Source organism: Amborella trichopoda, chromosome 13, assembly GCF_054954075.1.
Source record: "Amborella trichopoda isolate Santa Cruz 75 chromosome 13, AtrichopodaSantaCruz75HAP2 v2.0, whole genome shotgun sequence".
NCBI classification, from domain to species: domain Eukaryota; kingdom Viridiplantae; phylum Streptophyta; class Magnoliopsida; order Amborellales; family Amborellaceae; genus Amborella; species Amborella trichopoda.
Window position 1 is genome coordinate 39405478 of NC_142348.1, and position 10271 is coordinate 39415748.

Sequence of the window (10271 nt, forward strand, 5' to 3'; positions counted from 1 at the left end):
ACCACATACTTGATGTGGTATAAAGTCTAGGCGCTATAATAAAGCCGAAAAACAAGGCGATTTCTATACAACTCAAGAAAAAGCACTTGCTTATGCAAATGAAAGTATACAATTACACCACCATAAATCGACCTTACAAGTACCTGAGGACTTAAAAACCACTTAAATAAAAACTTGAAACAATCCCCTTATAGGGCAATTACTTATCACTTTAACATACTCAAAAATTACACCATTGGATTACATACATTGCTCAAACACCTTCACACAATCAAATTACATATGACAACTGCAACAACTGAGATTGCAGTAAATATAAACCACTTAAATAGAGATATTAAAGTGTGAAACTAAGTGGGGAAGCCAACGATTTGAATGCCTTGTGCCCAGGCTACAAATTCGAGACTTAATTGTGTCCCAATGAATAGTGCAAGAGTGGTTTATAATCTCAAGGGTGTCTAATCCAATTAGGAATCTCTTACACTTTTAAAACCACTTCTTAGAGTCCACAAAATCTATTTAAAATAGTTTGCAAGAATAATGAAGAAAATCGGATCAATATAGAGTAAGATAGAGCAAAACTACTTGTGGTGGTCCACCGGTTCACCACAACAACTTTTCATGCAAAAGTTCCAACTCTAAATGATCAAATACACTTCTCAGAGGATCTAAATATCTCTAAAATTTGAATAAAAATATTTAGAAATACTCAAAAGAATTTTTGCAAGGTAGATCAAATGAAATTATGCATGATCAAAAGTTTATCAATGCATAAAACACATAAGTAAGTGAGGGATCACACTATGTAAGAATGCATGAAGATAACATCAAAATGGAAGTCGAAGGAAGCTAAAACATAATTGTAAATGAAATTTCCAAGAACCTTTGATCAAGGATAAAACGATCTTTGATATAAAATAACTTAGAGAGATAATACCTTGATCAAGGTATGAGATGCGTTTGATCTTATGGAGTGAAGGATCACCATCAAGCTTCCAAGATCATCAATGGGGGATGGGAACTCTCAAAGGGAAATGAGTGGAACCTCAAGGTTTGATCTCTTTCTTTCTCTCTCTATTCAATTCAAACGAGATCCATTTTTCCATGTGGACAGGTTTTGGGACTTAAAAAAGTATATATGCATAGTGTGTAAGATCAGATATCATCAACACCCTTGATGCACCAATCCAATAGCACATGAGATGCTATTATACTGTAGCTACCATCTCCATCCAACCACTAGGATGAAGGGATGAGATTTAGCACCTAGGTAAGGCCACTTTACCCTTTTGTCCTTAGGTCCATATATTTATTTCAAGTGAATACAAAAGCCATTAGTTTTAAATAATCAAATAGTACAGAGATCCATCAAGGACAATAGGCAATATAATAAATGGTAAAACTCACATATGTGAAAGAATACACATTAATCAAAACTAATCACTTTATAGATCTAATATTTCAAACCAGCCACAATGAGCTTAATATCCCCTTCACACAAGTGTGAGGATATTTTTGAAATTCAAATTCAAAAATTGAATTTTCATGGATTCAATATTTAAATTAAATTAAAATGGACCTCACATATGCCAACAAAAACACTTGTGTGAATTAAATAAACATGTGACAAAATAACATTTATAACACCTTAAATAACAATACATAACATAGTGTGTTAAATAAAACAAACACCCAAATCCCAACAAGGTTCCCACGCATAGGGTTCAGCACCCAAGTGGACGGTGATCTACGTTGGGGGTGCCACGTGGCCACCTTATGGCCACTCGAGTGCCACGTGGCATCCCAGGGATGTCCTTATATGATATTTTGACCGAACAAATTTTGAAAATCAATTTTTCTCAATTAAAAATTCTGAAAAGTTATCCAAAATAATAATAATTATTTAAAGTATTTATGAATATCTATCATTTCTCATCATAATTAAATTGAACAAAGGGTAAGTGAGATCTCTTGGCCTCGACTCTAAGTATCGAAGTACTCTATTGGCCTAGTCCCGAATGATATTCCACAGTGTTTCAAGCTGACCCAATGGACCTATGCACTACAGTTTATGACAGGAACATATAATTGGTCACATCAAAATCACTGAGTCAGAGCTTCTAATCTTTCGGCTCTCAATAGATTACAGGTGCACCCCTATAGGACATATTCCAACACAAGTACATAGGTCTTCCAAACTCAGATAAAGGATTTGGAATAGTGGCTTCCCATGTGAACGTTAGTGCAAATGTCATTGAATTGTCTCGTGTCATGATACTGACTTATGTCCCATAAGTCATGACCATCCATACAGGGTCGTTACTCAAAATAAATACTTGGGTTATATTGTACTCTATTGGATATTGCAAGCCCTGGCTGATCACAACAATCATGAGGTTAATATAAACAAGATCCTGACTAGGAGGTGACCCTCACACCTCCTTAAAAAATTGCTTTCTAGAATGCAAAACTCTCATTGCCTCAAGTACTTGAGGAATAAGAATCTAAGACCCCAAAATAAATACTCGGGTTCTATTGAACTCGATTGGATACTCCAATCCCTGGCTAATCACAACAATCACGAAACTAATATAAACAAGATCCTGACTAGGAGGTGACCCGCACACCTCTTTGAGAAATTGTTTTCTCAAACGCAAAACTCTCATTGCCTCAAGTACTTAAGGTATAAGAATTTGATACCCTATTTCGCAAAGTACCCAAATTATATCTCTCAATCACTCCCATTGAATGAGAGACTATTGGTCTTCAGGCCTTGAAATGCCATATACCCAACAATACCGATACTTCTAGAAACATATCAAACACTTCTATGGAGCTCTAATAGCGTGTCCCCTTTTTAGACAGTTCATTTTTGGAATTTGGTGTATTCAACAAATAATAGTTTATTTTAAAATAAAAATATTTCATAATATTAAAAGCAGCTTAAATAAAAATATTTTTTATTAGCATTGTGATCGCATGACTCCGGATCATACTTTAGGAACCCATTCAATAGCCATGAATAACAGTTCTATATTTGGAATTTACTATTTAGCTAATAGTTTTTAGCTTTTCCAATGTTGTTATGAAACAACTAGAAGAAATTTTTAATGAATAGAATTTTGATGATTAACAAATTTTGGATATTAATTTTATTTAATTTTCTAAGATGCTTTACTATTGCTGTGTGGGAACTACACACAAATGTCAATATATATAGACATGCGCATATACATAGATACCCCATATATTGTATGGACGGTCAAGCCCAGAAGTCATTTTTTATTGTTCATGTTTCAAACATTCACATCCATGTCACAAATAGACAGACATGTTTGTTCCTATATAACATAGGTACTAAACAACTTATAAAATAATGTTGTCCTGAATACACAAATTTTATATAAGTTATTCTATTCTCTATAAAATTAGTAGTTATCCAAACATGCCTGAAAATAGCATTCTATGGGAATTCTTACGCTAATTAGAATCGTGGAGACATAATTACGTAGGCACGTTAAGGATGAGGATCTCAACTTACAATGGCCCGTCATGCAAGGGTACGATAAGATGGGCATTTCGGTTATTTTAGAATTTTACGTAACTTATCTCTTTTATAAGGGATTATCTACAAAGAAACCAGTTATCTCTTAAAAAAGTTTATATAAAGTTGCAACTTTAAAATGTAGAATTAAAGATGCACCACAAAAATCCATCGAAAAAAGTTGTTTTAAAGTTGAAAACCCCTCTAATTGATAATCGCAATATCAAGATATTTGAATATGAAAAAAAAAAAAAAAGATTTTGAGTCCTAAAAATAGTACATCTTGCAACACATTATCTAGACCATCCATTTTCAAGATTTTCATATATTTAAAGATTTATTTGATTTTAACCATTTTTTAAGTTTAAAATTTTATAATTAGATATGAAAATAGATTCTCAAATAATCCTAAAAACTTTTAACACCAAAATTACATGTTATAATAAAATTTGGAGGTGCGCCTTAATTGAATTGTTTAAAATTGCAACCTTATAGAAACCATACCCTTTATCTTTTGTACATTGAGGTCACAATAATTAGCTTGGGCCAATAGCAAGAGAGAATTTGCATAATTTTATGAAATCTATTTCAATTGAATGATGTAAATAAATAATATTGAATATTATATTGGATACAATTTCTATAAGGTCAAGGCCATAAGGAACGAAAAAAAAAAAAAAAGGAGGTAAAGCCTCACCTCAAAACTTCAGCCGGAAAATACTTTCGCTATGGGAAATCTCTTTGAAGGCTCTAAACTCAAGTAAAGCCTCACCTCAAAACTTCAGGCAGAAGACACATCGACTGTGGGAAATCTCATTGAAGGTTCTAAAATCAATTTCGACCACCGATTATGAAATTTGTAATTCAAAAAATGTTACAGATCTTACAGATCCATGAACACTTGAAAATGGATGGTCTAGATAATATGTTCCAATATACACTATTTTTAAAATTTGAAATTCTTTTTTTTTTTTTTTCACAACTATAATGATCCAGGTCAAGCTGACCGATTTTAAGTTTTTCGGATGCCTAACGTTCCATTTTCGGAGAGTATTAAAGCTTACATAAATGTAAGACTGGATATATTATAGTGCCAATTAGCGTAATCATATCTAATGCTATCTCATCTACATACATATTTCTCTTCTATATTTATTTAGAAAAAGTTTATATGAGGTTGACACCTTAAGATTTAGAATTAAGGTGCACCTCTAAGATCCATAAAAAATGGTTGTTTTTTTTAGTTTTTTATTTTATTTTTTTATGTTGAAAAAATATCTAATTGATTATCTAGACACCAAGTTGTATAGATATGGAGAAAAAAAAAAGAATTTCAAGTCCAAAAAATTGTATGTCCTACAACACATTATCAAGACTGTCCATTTCATTCATTTTTAGATTTGTTTGATTTGAAACATCTTTTGAGTTTAAAATTTTATTATTAGAAACAAAAATAAATTCTCTCTCCATCCTAAAAATTATCAACACCAAAATTACATCTCAAGACAAAGTTTGGAAGTGCACCTTACTTTGATTGTTTAAGGTTGTAAACCTTATGTAAAATTGATTAAAGGTGAATTTAAAAGAATTATTGACACCAAAATTGTATCTCAATATTATTTTATTATATATGAAATCTGACGGCTTGAAATGTATTATCAAGTTCAAATAATTGTTTAGAATTTGAGAGCTCCAATAAAGACACCTCGAAAAAGACACCTCTAAAGGCTAGGATTTCCCACCAAATGACTAGAGATGATCATCACTCCATCACTAAGTTAAAGAGTGTGCAGTTAAATTCGAGAATGAGGCTGAGGTCATGATGGTAGCATATCACTAAGCCTAAGCTTGAGCTACCGGTCTAAGTTTCATTCCTATTGAAGCATTTGAGAACTACTGACTATTTTAAAACGAATAGGGACCTATATTCCTCACCGATCTATCCAAAAAAACAGGTAAGGGCCTGTATGCCCCATTGATTTACTCACAATAAAAAAAAAGAAAAAGAGTGTGTAGTTAAATTAGTTTGGCCAAAAGATATTACATTCCTGCGGGAGTATAATATCCATTAACTCAATCGAGCAAAATCCGATTATTTTTAAGACCCTAAATTTTGAAAAAGCAACCTCTTCAACCCATGTATTAACCTTGATAGAAAAACAAATTTGTTAATTATACCTGAAATAATGTCAAGATTGAATAGGGACCGTCCAATTTTCGAAAAGTACAAATCTAGGCGTTGTTTAATACTTGGCAAATATTTATGAGAGGAAAGGAAAGGAAAAGATTAGAAGTTGGATCTTATCATCCTCTTTGCTTGGGTTTGATGATTCTAAGGTGGACAAAGAGGGTGCATGGAGAGAACTCCACGTGTAGTTCAAAGCAAAATAAGCCACTCAACCCCTATCCATCATTCCTTTATTTCTCTCATTTTTAAAAAATTTTCTGCGGAATCGCTTGACTGTGGTTTAAACTTTGAAGAATATATATATATATATATATATATTTGAAATCACCTTGATTTTTTTCCTCTTTTTATTTTTATTTATTTGATTCATTTTGAAAATTACTGAAGTTGACCTGGCAGATCAAAATTGGACAGCTGGTGATTCATGGGCCTATTCAGATTTTTTCATGACTGTTTAACCTTCAAACACCTCTCTCTCTATATATATATATATATATTGTTTATTCAAAACATAATAAATAAAATTATACATTACCAACTTAAAGTCCGAATAAGTGGCCTCTTGCAAGCGAGTGGATCTCTAACAAGGAATCGATTAGTTACAGAAAATAAGGTCACGTTTGGTTCCCTAGAAATAGGTGTCCTGGGAATATGCCACTCCTAGAATTGTATTTCATAGAATTTGTGTCTCTTAAAATATGGTTATAAAAGACCTGAAAAATGCACGTCCATTGTTTGGATTGTATTAATATTATTTTTATTATAATAATATTATATTTATAATATTATTATAAGTTTATATAATATTATAATATTATACATATTATATATTTATCTATTATATGTTAAGCGAGAATGAGACCTCCACTATTTTTATGATACGTGTCTCGCTCCCTATTTTTCTTCTTTTTAAAAAGGAAAAAGTTTATATAAGGATGCAACCTTATAATGTAAAACTACAGATGCACTTCAAAAATCCATCGGAAAGGTAGTTTTAATGTTGAAAAACCTTTTGATTGATCATCTCGACATCGAGATGTATTACCATGAAAAATAAAAGGATTTTAAATCTCAGAAATAGTACATTTTACAACATATTATCTATACCATCCATTTTCAAGATTTTCATATGTTTATAGATCTAATTGATTTTAACTATTTTTTAAATTTAAAATTTTATAATTAGATATAAAATTAGATTTTGAGATAATCCTAAGAATATTTTACACCAAAATTATATACCATGATAAAATTTGAAGGTATTGCTTACCTCTATAGCTACGGATTATGTATGCCAACTGCACCCTTTCAAAAAATAGTTCAATTGGTTTCTCGTTTTTACAAGTTTCAAACCAAAAGGTTCCCACTTCCTTAAATATCTCCAAAACCATTCAAGTGATTGTCTCTCTTTTCTAAAATTTCAAACCCAAAAGCTCCCACTTCCTTAATTCTCTCCAACTATCTATATCTTTAAATTAAATATCAATAGTAATTTCTTTCCTCTCTCATTTCTTTTTCCCCTCTCACTCATTCGTCTCTCCTTAAATCTCTCTTAGAGCGCATTTGTTTTTCTGAAAGATATCAAAGTTGAATGTTTTGTTTTGGAAGATTTAAATAAGTTAAGGGTACTATGTTTCATAACCGGCTGAAATGTTAAGAAAGTTCTCGCTATTGTGTTTGACATATATATATATATATATATATATATATATATATATATATATATATATATTAACCATATAAATATATAACATAATATAATATATAATATAATATATTTTATACATTTTTATTAATGTATATTTGTATCATATATAACATAGAATATAATATTATTATAATATAAGATATTAATATATTATATAATATATTATATTATATATAATATATAATATTATATAAGATATTTTTATAATATATAATATAATAATATAAATATAACATACCATAGATATTTAATACAATAAATATATATTTAATTTATATATTTTATGTAATATAAAAAATATAACATATATTTATATATAATATATAATATAATATAATATAAGTATATAGTAATATTATATGTTACATATAATATATAATCAATATATACTATATAATATAGTATTATATTATGTAATATTATATTATATTATATCATATTAATAATACTAATATTATGTATTTATATTATGCATAGTGAATAGTGATCAACAAAAAAATAATGAAAGCTTAAGTTCCTACCGTTTTAAGAACTTAATCTTTCACTTTTCTACAAAGGAATGGGAACTTTTGTTGAAAGATTAGTTTCTGAACTTTTTATGAAAAGTGTGAAACAAATGTGGAAATTTTTTAAAATCTGAATCTTTTAGGAAAACAAACATATCTTTAAATATCTCTTTCTTTATCTCTCCTTAAATCTCTCTCTCCTTCCTTCTTTCTCTCTCACTCTTCCTCTCTCTCTCCACGCACCCTCTCTCTCTCTCTCTCAAAGGTTACTTACCATGTAGCCTTGTCCCTTCTAAAGTCTCTCTCTTTTCTATTTTATTTTATCTTATTCTAATTTTGACATTTGTTTTGTTAGATTGATTTACAGCCAATATACCAACAGCTTATAGATCTTTGGACCCTATCAAATTTTGAACACCTTTTTGAAAGTTTAGGTGACAAAATGAGTTTCTTTTATTGATTGTAGTTTCGTACTAGATTTATTTGTGTTGTTTTCCATTTAACCTAATGATATTTTATTCATTAAATATATAAATTTAATTTATTGTGTAAATTAAAAATAATGAAAAATAGTATTTGGCTTGAGTAATTGTGGTTGAATAATTTGAATAATGGTAATAGTATTTTCTAATTGTTGTGGTTTTATGACCACTAATCATAGATATTTGGACGCTGTCAAATTTTGAACACCATTGTAAAATGTTAGGTACCAAAATGAGTTTCTTTTATTGATTGCAGTTTGGTACTATATTTATTTGTGTCATTTGCTATTTAAACTAATTATGTTTTATTTATTAAATTTATAAATTTAATTTACTTTGTGATTCAGAAATAAAGAAGAATATCATTTGGCTTGAGTAATTATAGTTCAGTAATTTAAATAATAATAATAGTGTCTCTAATTGTTGTGTTTATTTTCATAACTATAGTGTTGTATAAAATTATGACAATTATATATTTTAATTGATAGATTAGCAGAATATTAATTTGAAAATAATAATAAATTACAACAGTATAATGATACTTACATAATTATTGAAATTTTATAACATTTTTTATTTATTTAAAAATTACAATTTTATTAGTGGAGATTATGATAATTAAGTTGTACTATCAATAAATTATAATTACATAAATTTATTGATAATATATAAAAACTTACAATTTTTATGTATTTTATATCCGTTAATAATATTTGTCAATAATAATTAACATGACGATAATTAATCATTTTGATTATATTAATTATAATTCATAACTATTATAATATTCATAACAAAATAACTATTAAAAATAACAAGAGGATAATTGTAATATTTTATTGAGCTCTATATTTATTACACAAATAATTACATTTATAGATTGTATTATTATAAATGTAACTATATATTAATAATATTATTATTATAAAATATATTCTACAATAATTTTTTTAGTTTTGGAGATACTTTTGGTTGACATTATAAATGTGATTAGTATATGTATATGAATAATATAATTTATTTGGTATAACAATATTAAATATAGTTTGATTAGTTATAGATACAACAATTATGTTATACTACTAGAATTTTTATTAAATAATATTAATCTATCGTTTTGAGTTTTTCATATCAATCTAGTTTAATAACATATGAATAATTCTATAATATAAATATTACTATAATTTAATTAATAATTATAATAATATCCTTTCTATGTTACTTAATTTGATATATAAAAATTTTATATGTTATTTAGTATAACACAAATAATTTATTCACTTCGTTAAATCTATGTCGATTCAATCAAGTAGTATTATAATCACTGTTGTTTTGTTCATGAAAAGTATTTCATCTCTCATTTCTCTTTTACTTTCTCCCTACATCTGTGAGAAATATTATTTTTATTTTATTGTGGAATTTATTTTAAATTTTATTTCATTTTATGTTTTCATTTTAGATTTTGTAAATTTATTTTACTTGTAAAATAACATGAAAAAAAATATTACATGCATAACATTTTAATGCACTTGCAACGCAGGTGCATGATACTAGTTTACATTATATCGGAAATTATAATAATATATTATTATATAGATATTATAATATGTTAATTATTATATCATAATTATTATATGTAGTTACTATATTACTGTGTATAGTACATTGTTATTTTCGTGGAATATCGATTTCCACATTTTGGCCTCAAAACGTAGATACAAAATATCAAAATCCCATCTGTAGAATACATCAAAATTGCATAATGCTTGACTGAAAGAAGGACACGTGTGATCTAGCCGGAACATATAATAATTTTTTTCTTTTTTAAAAAAAATCGTTTCTT